We start from the raw sequence: 13,559 nt of genomic DNA on the forward strand, positions 1-13,559 counted from the left end.
GGAGAATGTTCTGTGTGCTGATTAAAGGAATGTATATTCTATACTTTTTGGATAGAATATTCTATAAATGCCTGTTAAGTCTGTTAAGTCCATTTGGTCTAAAGTCCTATTTAAGTCCAATGTTTATTTGTTAATTTTATGTCTCAGTGATCTGTCTAGTGCTGTGAGAGAGGCACTGAAGGCCCATATTAGTCTTATATTACTGTCTATCACTTTCTTTAGGCCTAGTAATACTTGTTTTGTAAAATTTGGGTGTTTCCATATTAGGTGCATATGTATTTAAAATTGTTATTGCCTCTAATTTGATTGATTGCACTATCATTGTATAATGACCTTCCTTGTCTCTTTGTAGTATTTTTTAGTTATAGTGTGTTTTACTTGATATAAGTGTAACTCTCCTGCCTGCTTTTGGTTTTCATTTGCATGGAATATCTTTTTCTATCCTTTACTTCATTCTCTATATATGCCTTTAGAGGAAAGGTGAGTTTTATCTAAACAGCATATAGTTGGATCATGTGTTTTAAATCCATTCTGCAAATTTATATCTTTCAAGTGTGGTATTTTATCTACTTACATTCGAGGTTAATATTAATATGTGAGGCTTTCTTCCTGTAATATTACTGGTTGTGTTCAATTGTTTTGTAAATTATTTGTTTATTTTTCTCTTTTTGTCTTTGTGGTTTGATCATATCCCGTAATGCCACCATTTGATTTCTTTCTCTTCCTTTTTGGTTACTGTTTTACAAAACCTGTGAGTTTTATGTTTCTATGTGTTTTGTGATGGTGAATATCATCAACCTTTCATTTTAATGTTGAAGACCCTTTTGATCACTTCCTTAATGTTGGCTTAATGGTGACAGTTTCCCTCAGCATTTGGTTGCCTGGAAAAGACTATTTTTCCTCCATTTGTGAAGCTTATCCTGGCAGGACTTAAAACTTGTGGTTGACAGTTTTGTTTTGTTTTGTTTTTTTCCTTTTAGCACTTCAAAATGTAATGCTTTTCTCTTTTGACCTTTAAAGTTTCTGCTGAAAAGTCTGCTGTTAGTTTGATGGAGCTTCCCTTATATGTTACCAGACACTTTTGCTAATCTTAAAATTATTTATTTCACTTTGACTTTAGACATTCTGAATATAATATGCCAAGTTTAAGATCTTTTTACAATGTATTTTATTGCAGATCATTGGGCCTTCTGTATCTGAATGTCTAACTCCCTTGCTAGGCTTAGAAAACTTTTGTTGATTATTTCCTCAGATTTGCTAAACTTTTTATCACTCTGCTCCCACAGAAATACCAATATTTTGCAAGTTTGTTCACTTTATTGAGTCACAAATTTCTTGAAGGCGTTGTTTATTGATTTTTATTGGCTTTAAAAATAATTCTGACTGACTCATCTTCAAGTTCTGAGATTCTTCTGCTTGCTCTATTCTATTACGAAAGCTTTCTAATGTATTTTGTATGTCCTTCAACTCAATGATTTTTCTTTATTTTCAGAAATTCTGTATTTCAAGATATCTTCTTGGTAAATTTCTCATTTATATTTTGAATTAATTTTCTGATTTTGTGTTTGTATTGGTTTTCATGTTTCTCTTACATCTTATTGAACTTCTTAAAAATCAATATTTTATATTTATATCTGGCATTTGAGGAATTCTTGATTAGGATCTATTGCTGGACACTTGTTGTGATACTTTAGTGGTGTCATAATGCCCTACTTTTACATGTTTCCTGTGTCCTTTCATTAACATTTGCACATCAGTAGTAGCTATTGTTTATTCCAATTCTTTAAAATTGCTTTTCTTGGAGAGAATTTTTTCTGAAAATGTATATAATTATTGGTTGAGCAGGACACTTTGGCTTTGATTTTGGGTTCCTGCAGTAGTGTGATCTTCAGCAGTACATGGGGTCAGTGATCTTCAGCAGTACATGGGGTCAGTGGTGTCTGTGACTTTTTTTCAGCAGCTAACAGTACATTTATTTGATACTGTGGTGAAGATTTGATGGCAACTTGAATGCCAGCTGAGCTGGTTCTTGTGCCCTGGTGGTGGCATCAGGAAGCTAACTGTGCCTGTTTTTAATACCAAAAACAACTTATGCTGGCTCTGATGTTAGTGGGTCCTGGAGGGCTGATTATTGGGTCCCCAGATTGCTTGCTTAGTCATTTAATTGTGGGAGTGGTGGACTGAAGCATGGGTAATATCTCAGGTCCCTGAGTAGGTAGTGTGGTGTGGGTAATGGCAGTAACAGTGGTGGGGCAATCCACTGGAATGCAAGCAATCTGTGCTTGTGTTGCTGATAGTTGTGATATGTTGGTCAGACTTGTCCCCAGTCTCACACATGCCTATAGTAAGGCAGTGGGTACTGTCCTCAGTGTCCTTAGGAGAGCTTACCGTCTCCTGTCTCTCCCCAGTTGGGTGGTGCTTGCAGCCATATCACCTCAAAGTCAGCCCAAGGGAGGGACACAGCTCAGCAATAAACTCTCCAATTGGTGTCATCTGTGGGCCTGTGACCATAGAGAGCACAGCCTTTTCAGGTGATCAGCAACGGCAAGAAGCTTTGGGGAGTGCAGTATGCTTCTATCTCAGTCTCACAGCAGTCTGTTGCAGGGTAGTGGGTATTGTCTTAGATACGTGTTAAAAAAAAAAAAAAAAAAAGCAAAAACAAAAACAAAAAACAACTGGTTTTCCTGTTTTGCAACAGCTAGGCAGCAGCTATAGTCATATCGGCTTGAACTTGGACTGATGGTGGGCTCAGCCCAGTATTAAACTGTCAAAATGGTGCTTTGGGCCTGCAACAAGGAGTGTGGGGCCCCTTCTAGGCAGGCAGAATGAGCAAGAAGCCATGTAGAGTATGGTTTGCTTGTGTCTTTGTCTCACAGAAGCCCATTGAAGGCAGTGAGTGTTGTCCTAAATATGTGTAGGAGAGCCAGATTTTCTTGTCCCTCCTTGGCCATGTGGTGGCTACAGGTGTGTCCACCCAAACAAGCCTGATGGTAAGGCACAACACAACATTAAACTCTCAAAATGATGCCTTGGGCCTGGGACCAAAGGAGTTAAGGCCCCTCCCAGACAAGCAACTTGGGCAGAAATCTCGAAAATGCAGTCCACTCATGTCTCAGTCTCAACAGCAGCAAAGTGGTAGGAATCATCTCAGGGGTCTGTGGGAGCACCCAGTCTTCCCGCTCCCTCCTTGGAGCAGTGCAGCGGCAGCAGCCATGTCTATGGCTAGGATCTCAAAATGGCACCAATCTGAAGCTGCTCTAAGTTTTGGTGCCTGTGGGATTCTGTGTGGGTTCTTTTACTAGAGATATGTCTCTGTGCAATATTTAGGCAGCTCCATATGTCAGTCATGGGGCCCTAGTGGATCAAGGGTTTCTCCTATAGCCAAGACTGCAAAAGCCCGTTTTGGAGTGTGGATTCCTGGAGACTCCTCTCTTAAACTGTTTTCCTGCATCCAGGAGCCTCTCCTGGCTCTCGGCCATTCTCTGACCCAGCAAGCTGCCTCAAACCTTCCCTTCACTTCTGGAATTTCCTGTCACTTCTCTGATAAATTCTGGTATTCTCTTCTACACAATCTATTTGAAATATACCTCCTTACTATTCAGTTTCTTTTTCATTGAGGAGGCACATGCTATATCAAAAAATCTTAATCAAAAACAGTATATTTTAAACATTCTTATCACAAAAATAGTAACAAGCAGGAGAGGTGATTTATATGTCAATTAGCCAAACTTAATGTTTCTGCAATGTGTACATATATTAAAACATCACATATGCCACATAAGTATATGCAATCATTTGTCAATTGAAAAATAATAATGCTTGTACAGCATGTAACCCTTGAGTTAAGCACTATTTAAAAATATATGTAATTAAACATTTAGTTTTAAGATAAGTGTAGATTCACATACAGATTTAGGAGACAATTCAGAGAGATTCCACGTAACCTTTACCAAGTTTGTCCCAATGGTAACATCTTGCAAATCTACCATATTATAACTATGATATGGACATGGATACAGTCAACATACAGAATAGTTCCATCGTGATAAGAATCCCTCATATTGCCACTTTGTAGCCACACCCTGTGTGAATACAGTGTGATGTTTTAATATTTTTATACATTGTATTTAATGTAATTTATACATTGTATTTAATATTTTTATTTTATACATTGTATAATGATCAAATCAGGGTATTTAGCATATCAATCACCTCAAATATTTATGATTTCTTTGTTGTGACAACATTCAAAATCCTCTCTTCTAGCTATTTTGAAATCTACAATATGGTATTGTTAATTATACTCACTATATTGTGAAATGGAACCTGAAAACTTATTTCTTATATCTAACTGTAACATTGTACCCATTGACCAATCTCTCCTCCCCTATCACCTTTTCCCTCTGCAGCCACTGGTAACCACTATTCTACTCTCTACTTTTATGAGATCAAATATTGTAGATATTACATGATATCGGTGATATCATGCAGTATTTGTCTTTCTGGTCCATGGAACAGAACAGGGAACCCAGCCACCTAACTTTTTTTTTTTTTTTTTTTTTTTTACAAACACACCAGTAACTTAGATTGGGGAAACGACAGTCTCATCAGTTAAAGATGCCAGAAAAACTGAATAACTATATGCAGAAGAAGCAAACCAGATTCCTATGTCTTACCATACAAAAAAAAATCAACTCAAATTGGATTGAATACTTAAATCTAAGTCCGCAAACTATGAAACTATTAGAAAAATTGGAGAAATGTTACAGGACATTTATTTATTTATGAATAAAGATATATTGAGGAAGACCTCAAAAGCACAGGCAACAAAAGCAAGATTGAATAAATGAAATGGCATCAAGCTAAATAGCATCCGACTGGCAAAGGAAATTGTCAATGGTGTGTAAAGACAGCCTATAGAATGGGAGAAAATATAGTTGATCCTTGAACAACGCAGCAATTAAGGGTGCCAGACTCCCAACTCCTGTGCAGTTGAAAATCTTCAGTTGACTTTTGACTCCCCTGAAACTTAAAGATTGATAGCCTACTGTTGACCAGAAACCTTACTGATAACATAAACAGTCAATTAACACATAGTTCATATGATATATGTATTATATACTGCACCCTTACAACAAGGTTAGCTAGAGAAAATAAAATTTTATTTAAACAATTATAAGAAAGACAAAATATATTTACAATACTGTATTGTATTTATACATACTGGAAGTTTACATTTTCTGTTTTTACAAGATGAATCATCTGTGTGAAATGGTGGGCAACCATAGCTGCAGATCTCAATCTGCTGTGTACATCAAGTAAATCAACTTTGTCTTATAATGACTTGACTTTCCTCTGATCCTTGAGAACACTTGCAGCATCACTAATTGCACTTCATATGGGTCTCTCATGGTGATATTCAAGGTTTATGGTGTTGCACTAAACATGATTAAAAAAAGATGTGAGAACTATAAGAGATCACTTTTTACTGCTATACACAATTTACTGGAGAGATGAACTACTCATATGCAGATGATTAGCATCACACTGCATTTAAAGGGGATTATCTCAAAACTTGAGGTCACCATGGTAGCAACAGGAGGGGACTAGAAGATTAATACAATAGTACAGTAAGTACTACAGTTAGTTTTATATAGTTATAACTTAACACTGCATCTCTATGCTTGTTTACATTTCTCTCAACTGCAAATTATATTGTTTATGGTATGTTAGTGTTTGTGTGTCTTAAGTTTTGATAAATTTTAACTTTTATAATAGATTTGTGTATATTTTATGGTAGTGCATGATAAACTAGATTAATATCTACATATATTTTATGCATTCGTGACATAACTATTCTAGGTTCTGCGATTTGACTGAGATTTTTTTTTCACATTGTTTCAAGCCTCCAAAAGAGTGTCCAACATATTTATTTTTAAAAATCTGCATATAAGTAAACCTGTGCATTTCAAACCCATGCTAGCAAGGATTAACTGTATTTGTGTATTTGTATTTGACAAGGGATTAATATTCATTATATATAAAAAGCTAAAATATTCAATAAAAAAGTAAATAATTTATTTTAAAAATAGGCAAATGACTTGAATATACATTTCTCAAAAGAAGGCAGGTTTAATTTTGTAAGAAACTGCCAAACTTTTTTCCAAAGTGACTGTAACATTTTTATTCCCAATAACAGTTGGGATGAATGATTCAGTTTCTCTGCATCCTTGCCAGTCTTTGATGTTGTCACGATATTTTATTATAGTCATTATGTTAGGTATGTTTCATGATATCTCATGTGTTTTTAAATTGCATTTCCTTGATGGTTAATGATGTTGGACAGCTCTTCGTGTGATTATTTACCATCTGTATAACTGCAGTAAAATGCATCTTCATGACTTTTGCCTATATCCTAATTGAATTGTTTACATTTTCATTTTTGAGTTTTGAGGGTTCTTTAAATATTCTAGATACTAGTCCACTGTCATATATGTGCTTTACTAATATTTTCACCAGTCTTGTAGCTTGTCTTTTCAGTCTCTTAACAGGGTCTTTCACAAAGCAAACATTTTAATTTTTATAAAGACCAATTTACCAATTTTTCATGGAGTGTGTTGTTGGAACAAAATTTTAAAACCCTTTGCCTAGCCCTAGACTCAAAAAAAATTTTATATGCATTTTGCTAAATGTTTTATAGTTTTATATTTTACATTTAAGTCTATGATCCATTTTTGGGTTCATTTTTGCGTAAGGTATGAGACAGCTAGAATTTCATTTCCTTTTTTGGCCTATGAATGTCCAGTTTCTCCAGCACCATATGTTGAAAAGAATACCCTCCCTCCATTGAATTGATTTTGCACTTCTGTGAAAAATCAAATGAGTATGTTAATCCAGATTTGTTTCAGGGTTTGCTATTGTATTTTACAGATATGTGCCAAATTCACAACCAATAACACAGACTTTATCACCATATATAATAAGCCTTGAAGTCAAGAACACTGGTTCTTCTCACTGTATTCTTTTTCAAATAGTTTTATCTCTTCTAGATCTTTTTCCTTTGCATATTCAATTTAGAATAATCTTGTCTATACTTATGATAAAACATTTTGGGATTTTTATAGTAATTATATTTAACCTACATAAAATTCGAGGTAAAATGGACATCTTTATTATGTTGGGTCTAACAATCATTGGGCATATGTGTTATGGTTTTAGTATTTTTCCTCTTCCAAAATTCATGTTGAAATTTGATCCCCAATGTAATGTTGTTGAGAGATGTGGCCTTTAGGAGGCAATTGAGTCATGAGGGCTTCATATTCATGAATGGGATGAGGTGCTCTTCTTATAAAAGGGCTTTATGGAGGGCATTACCCTTTTTGGCCCTTCTGTTCCTTCCACCATATGAGGACAACATGACACCATCTTGGAAGCAGAAACACTGGACCCTCAACAGCTGATGCCTTCATTTTGGACTCCACTGCCTCCAGAACTGTGACAAATTTCTGTTATGTATAAATTACCTAGTCCATGATACTTTGTTATAGCAGTACAACCAGACTGAGACACATGTATCTCCATTTATTTAGACAGTTTTTATTTCTGTCTTCTCTATTGTGTACATTTCCATATACAAATTCTGTACTTGCTTCATAAGACTTATATATAAGTCTATGATCTTAGATAACTGTAAGTGATATTTTATTTTCGATTTTACTGTCTACATGCTCATTGCTAGCACATAGAAATACAATTGATTTTTGCTTTTACTTATATCCTACAATGCTGTTGAAATTACTTATACATTCTATGAGGATTTTTTGTAGATTACTTGGAGTATTATATATAGACAATAATGTCATCCCAAATAAGGATAGCTTTATTTCTTCTTTTATGATTTGTATGTCCTTTATTTTCTTTACTTGCCTCACTGCACTGTCTAGGACTTTTATTACTATGTTGAATGAGAATTGTTAAAGTGGACAACCTTGCATTATCCACAATCTTAGTAGAAAATGTTTAGTATTAGACCATTAGCAATAATGTTAGAGGTAGTTTTGTGTAGATAATTTTAAAGTAAGTCAAATATGATATTTTCTTTTCCTATTTTCCTGAGAGTATCATGAATGGGCATTGACTTTGTCAGATGCTTTTTTCTGCATTGATTGATATGTTTGTGTGATCTTTTCTCTTTAGGCTTTTAATATGATGGATTACACTAATTGATTTTTTCATACTGCACTAGCCTTGCATACCTTGATCAAACTTCTTTTGGCCATGGTGAATAATTCACTTTTCTATATTGCTGAATTCTGTTTTGTTTGCTAATATATGCTAAGGATTTTTACATCTATATTCATGAAGGATATTAATCTATAGTTTTCTTGTATTTGTTGTTTTATTTTTGTATCAAGATAATATTTGCTTCCTAAAATATATTGAAAATAGTTAACTTTTCTGTACATGTTTAATAGCTTGCTCCAGTAAAATTATCTTTACTTAATTTTCATGAGGAAATTTAAAATACCAATTAAAGCTAATTAATAAACTATTTGAAATATTAAAATTATATTATTTCAAATTGAGTAAGTTGTGGTAGTTTTGTTTCTCAAGGAATGGATAACTTTTACCTAATTATTCACATTTATGTGTTTAGTTATGTTTATAGTGTTCCCTTATTTTGAAGTCTTCAGGGTCTATATTGAAATCTTCTCTTTTATTATATATATATATATATATATATATATATATATATACTTTTTTATTCTTGCTAGAGATTGGATAATTTTATTACTCTTTTAAAAAATAAAATCTTTATTTTTATTTTTTTATATTGTTTTTCTGTTTTCAATTCTGTATTATTCTCCCTTTTGATTTCTTTGGGTAGATTTTTTTCTTTTTCCTAGTTTCATGATGTAGAAACTAAGATTATTGATTCTTCTATTTATCTATGTGTCTATTTTTATGTCTATGTGTCTATTTTTATGCTAGAAACATGCTGTTTGGGATACATTGCTTAATAGTAGATTTTGAAGTCAGATAGTGTGATGTCTCAAAGTTTGTTCATTTTGCTCAGGATTGCTTTGCCTATTCAAGGTCTTTGGTGGTTCCATATAAATTTTAAGATTTTTTTTCAATTTCTGTGAAGAATGCCATTGGCATTTAACAGAGATTGCATTAAGCCCATAGATTATGTTAGATAGTGTGGCCATTTACAAAATACTAATTATTCCATTCAATGGACCCAGACTATTATTTCATTTATTTATATCCTCTTCAATAACTTTTATCTAAGTTTTATAGTTTTCAGTGAAGCTATCTTTCACCTACTTGGTTAAGTTTATTCCTAGGCATCTTTTATTTTTACCTGTTATAATTGAAATTGTTTGCTTGACTTCTTTTTCATATAGTTCACTATTATTGTATAGAAATGTTTCTGCTTTTTGTATGTTGAAATGCTTCTGATTTATATATATATATACACACACACACACACATATATATACACACACACACACATATATATATATATATATACATCCTGCAACTTTACTTGATTTATTAGTTCTAACAGATTTTTGGTGGTGTCTTTAGGGTTTCTATATATGAACATGTCCTCTGCAAGAAAAAAAAAAAAATATATATATATACACACACACACACACACACACACACACAATTTGACTTGCTTCTTTTCAATTCAGATGTCTTTTCTTTCTCTCTCTTGCCTAATTGCCTAATTTCTCTGGCTAGGACTGTCGATAGTATGTTGGATGAAAACAGTGGAAGTTCACATCCTAGTTTTGTTCATAATCTTGGAGGAAGAGTTTTCAGCTTTTCTCCATTCACTGTGGGTTTATCAGTTATGGTCTTTATTCTGCTGACGTATACAAATTCTATATCTAATTTGTGAGAGATTTTACCATCGATTAATGTTGAATTTTTCAATTGCTTTTCTGCACACATTGAAATAATCATATGCTTTTTGTCTTTCTGTTAATGTGTTGTATTGCATTTAATAATTTGCCATCCCTACATCCCTGTGGTGAATCCCAGTTTGTCAGAGGGAATGATCTTTTCAATTTGATTTTGAATTTTGTTTGCTAATATCTTGAGGGATATTGGTTGTAGTTTCTGGGATTTTTTTCTTTCTTTCTTTTCTTTCTTTCTTTCTTTCTTTCTTTCTTTCTTTCTTTCTTTCTTTCTTTCTTTCTCTCTCTCTCTTTCTTTCTTTCCTTCCTTCTTTCTTTCCTTCTTTCTTTTCTTTTCTTTTCTTTTTTGTCCCTGTCAGTTTGAAATCAGGTTAACACTTGTATCTTCAAAGGAGTTTGGAAGTTTTCCCTCCCCTTCAACTCTCTGATTAGTTTAAAGAGACTTGATATTCTTTATATGTTCAGTAGAATTCAGAAGTGAAGTCATTAGGCCTTGGGATTTGCTTTGATCAATGGCTTTTTATTCCTATTTCAATTTTCTGAGTCATTACTGGTCCATTCATATTTTCTATTTCTTCATATTTTAATATTGGTATATTGTATGTGCCCAGGAATTTATTCATTTCTTCTGTTGCCTTTGTTGGCATATAATTGTTCACCATAGTCTCTTAAAATTCTTTGTATTTGTTATTAGTTGTAATATCTATGTTTTATCTATGATTTTATTATTTGAATCTTCTGTTTTTTTTAGTGTAGCTAATGGTTCATCAATTTTATCTTTTCAAAAAGCCCATTCTATAATTTGTTGATCTCATCTATTATTTTCTAGTATCTGTTTTGTGTGTTTTTATGCAGAAATTTGTTTTCTTGTATCTACCAATTTTGCATTAAGTTTCTTCTTGTTTTTTCTAGTTCCTTGATGTGTATCATTAGGTTGTTAGAAATATTTCTTCTTTTCTGTTGTAAATGTTTATTGCTATAATTTTTTCTCTACATACTGCTTTTCCTGTGTCCCATAGGAACAACCAATGGTTGCTGAAACAATGGTTGTTAAAGCACATTGCTTAATTTCCATGTATTTTATAAAGTTTTCAAAGGTTTTCTTGCTGTTAATTTCTAGTTTTATAACATTGTGGTCAAAACAATAAATAATATGGTTCCAAGCTTCTCAAGTATGTTAAGACTTGTTTTGTAGCCTAACACTTGATCTATCCTGAAGAATGTTTCATGTAAAATTGAGAAGAATGTGTATTTGGTAGCTGTTGGGTGAAACATTCTGTAAATATTTCTTAGGTTTATTTCCTCTGTGGTGCAGTTTAAGTCTTATGTTTCTTTGCTGATGTTTTGAGTAGATGATTTATTCATTGTTGAATGTAGTGTGTGGTAAAACCTATTACTATTGCAGTGTATTTCTCTTTTTAATTCTAATATTTGCTGTATGATTCTGGGTGTTCCAGTTTTTGGTGCATATATATATTTAATTATTTTATTCTCTGTTGAATTGATCCCTTGATTCAAATTACTATAATTTGAATTTCTTTGTCCCTTTTCATAGTTATTGACTTAAAGTTATTTTATCTGATATTAGTATAGGTACTCCTGTTTGCTTTTGATTTCTATTTTTTTCTATTTGCATATAATATGCTTTTTATTCCTTCACTTTCAATCTATGTGCATTTAACAGTGAGGTGAGTCTCTTGTGGGCAGAATATAGTTGGGTTTTATTTTATATAGTCAGCCACTTTATATATTTTAATTATTGTATTTAATCCATTTGAAGTCAAGGTTATTATTGATCAATAAGAGCTTACTCCTGCCGTTCTCTTAATTGTTTTCTGGCTGTTTTGCAGAATCTTTGGTCCTTTCCTCCTATCTTGTTGTTTACCTCTGTAGTTTGGTGGTTTCAGTGGTTTTAATCTGTTTCCCATTGCCCTTTTTTGTTTGTGCATCTGCTTAAAATTTTTTTTTCATAGTTAGCATATAGCAAACTTAAAGAATATTGTAGTGATAGTAAGCTTTCTGAAGTTGATAGCCACAGAACTTTGGTCACATGTAAACATCCTAGACTTTTCCTCTATCCCCTGCAATTTATATTCTTGTTGCCTTAATTTACCTCTTTATCTATTGTGGGTTTCTTAGGTACTAATTGCAGCTGTTGTTTTTGATCATTTTTATTTTCAACCCTTATACTAAAGAACTAAGAGATTTACATGGCACCATTACATCATTGGGGTATTTTAAGCTTGATTTACGAATTTATCTCTACTGGTGAGTTTTAAGCTTTCATGTATTTTCATGATACTCACTATGATAATTTCATTATCAATTGTTGTAGTTCAGTAAGCATTTCTTGTAAGGTCAGTCTAGTGGCAATGAATTCCTTCAGCATTTACTTTTCTGGGAAAGTCTTTATTATTACCTCATTTCTGAAAAATAGCTTTGTGCAAATGTAGTATTCTTGGATAACAGGTTCTTTTCTCCTGTTCTTTGAATGTATCATTCTGTTCTCTCCCAGCCTTCAAGGTTTCTACTGAGAATTCTTCTAGTAGCTCAATTCATATTGCCTTATATGTTGGCTATCTGCTTTTCTCCTGCAGCTTTTAGAAATCTCTCTTTGCCTTTGTCTCTTGAACATTTAATTATAATGCCACCTGAAGAGGGTATATTTGGGTTGAATCTAATTGGGAATTTTTGAGCTTCCTGAATCTGGATGTCCATATATCTCCCAGTACTCGGAGTATTTTCTGCTCTTATTTTTAAAAAATAGGGGTTCTGTGCTTTTCTCCATCATTTTCCTTCTGGAAATCCAGTAGTTGAAGAATTTGTTTAATTCATGTTGTCCCATAAGTCCTTTAGGCTTTCTTTATTCTTAATTTTTATCACACTGGATTATTGCAAAAGATCTGTCCTCTAGTATAGAAATATTTTCTTCGGCTTGCTCTATTCTCTCATTGAAGCTTTCTGTTCATTTATTCAATTTTTAGCTCAAATATTTAAGTTTGTTTTGTTAATCTATCTCTTTGTTGATTTTCTTATTGAGATTTTTTTTCTAATTTCATTGAAATATTTGTCTGTGTTCTCTTGTATTTCACTGAATTGCCTTATATAATTATATTGAATTCCTTTTGAGACATGTTATAAATGTTTTTTCTTTGGGATCTTTTAAGGAAAACATTTTAAAAGTTTTAAACTTTTATTTTAGATTCAGATGGTACATGTGCATTTTTGTTACAAGGATATATTGTGTTGCTGAGATGTAGTCTTGTATTGATCCTGTCACTCGGACAGTTAATATAGTACCCAATAAGAAGTTTTTCAGGCCTTGCCCTCATCCATCCCTCCTTCCTTCTGGAGACCCCGGTGTCTATTGTTCCCATCTTTATGTTCAGGTGAAACCAATTTAGCTCCCACTTATAAGTGAGAGCATGTAATATATGATTTTCTGTTTCTATGTTAGTTTGCCAACTGCATCTATGTTGATGCAAAAAAACTTAATTTTATTTTGTACGGCTGCACAGTATTCTATGGCGCATATGAACCACATTTTATGTATATAATCCATTGTTGATTGACATCTAGGTTGATTACAAGCCTTTGGTATTGTGTACAATGCTGTCAACATATATG

General features: G+C 32.9%; 1 long non-coding RNA gene across 1 annotated transcript in view; it reads left to right on the plus strand.

Moving 5' to 3' along the window:
* Positions 1-13,559, plus strand: part of LOC123570899 (uncharacterized) — a 454,883-nt gene that overhangs the window by 407,475 nt on the left and 33,849 nt on the right. The gene's annotated exons all lie outside the window — the stretch shown is intronic.

Source organism: Macaca fascicularis, chromosome X (assembly GCF_037993035.2).
Source record: "Macaca fascicularis isolate 582-1 chromosome X, T2T-MFA8v1.1".
Classification (NCBI taxonomy): Eukaryota; Metazoa; Chordata; class Mammalia; order Primates; family Cercopithecidae; genus Macaca; species Macaca fascicularis.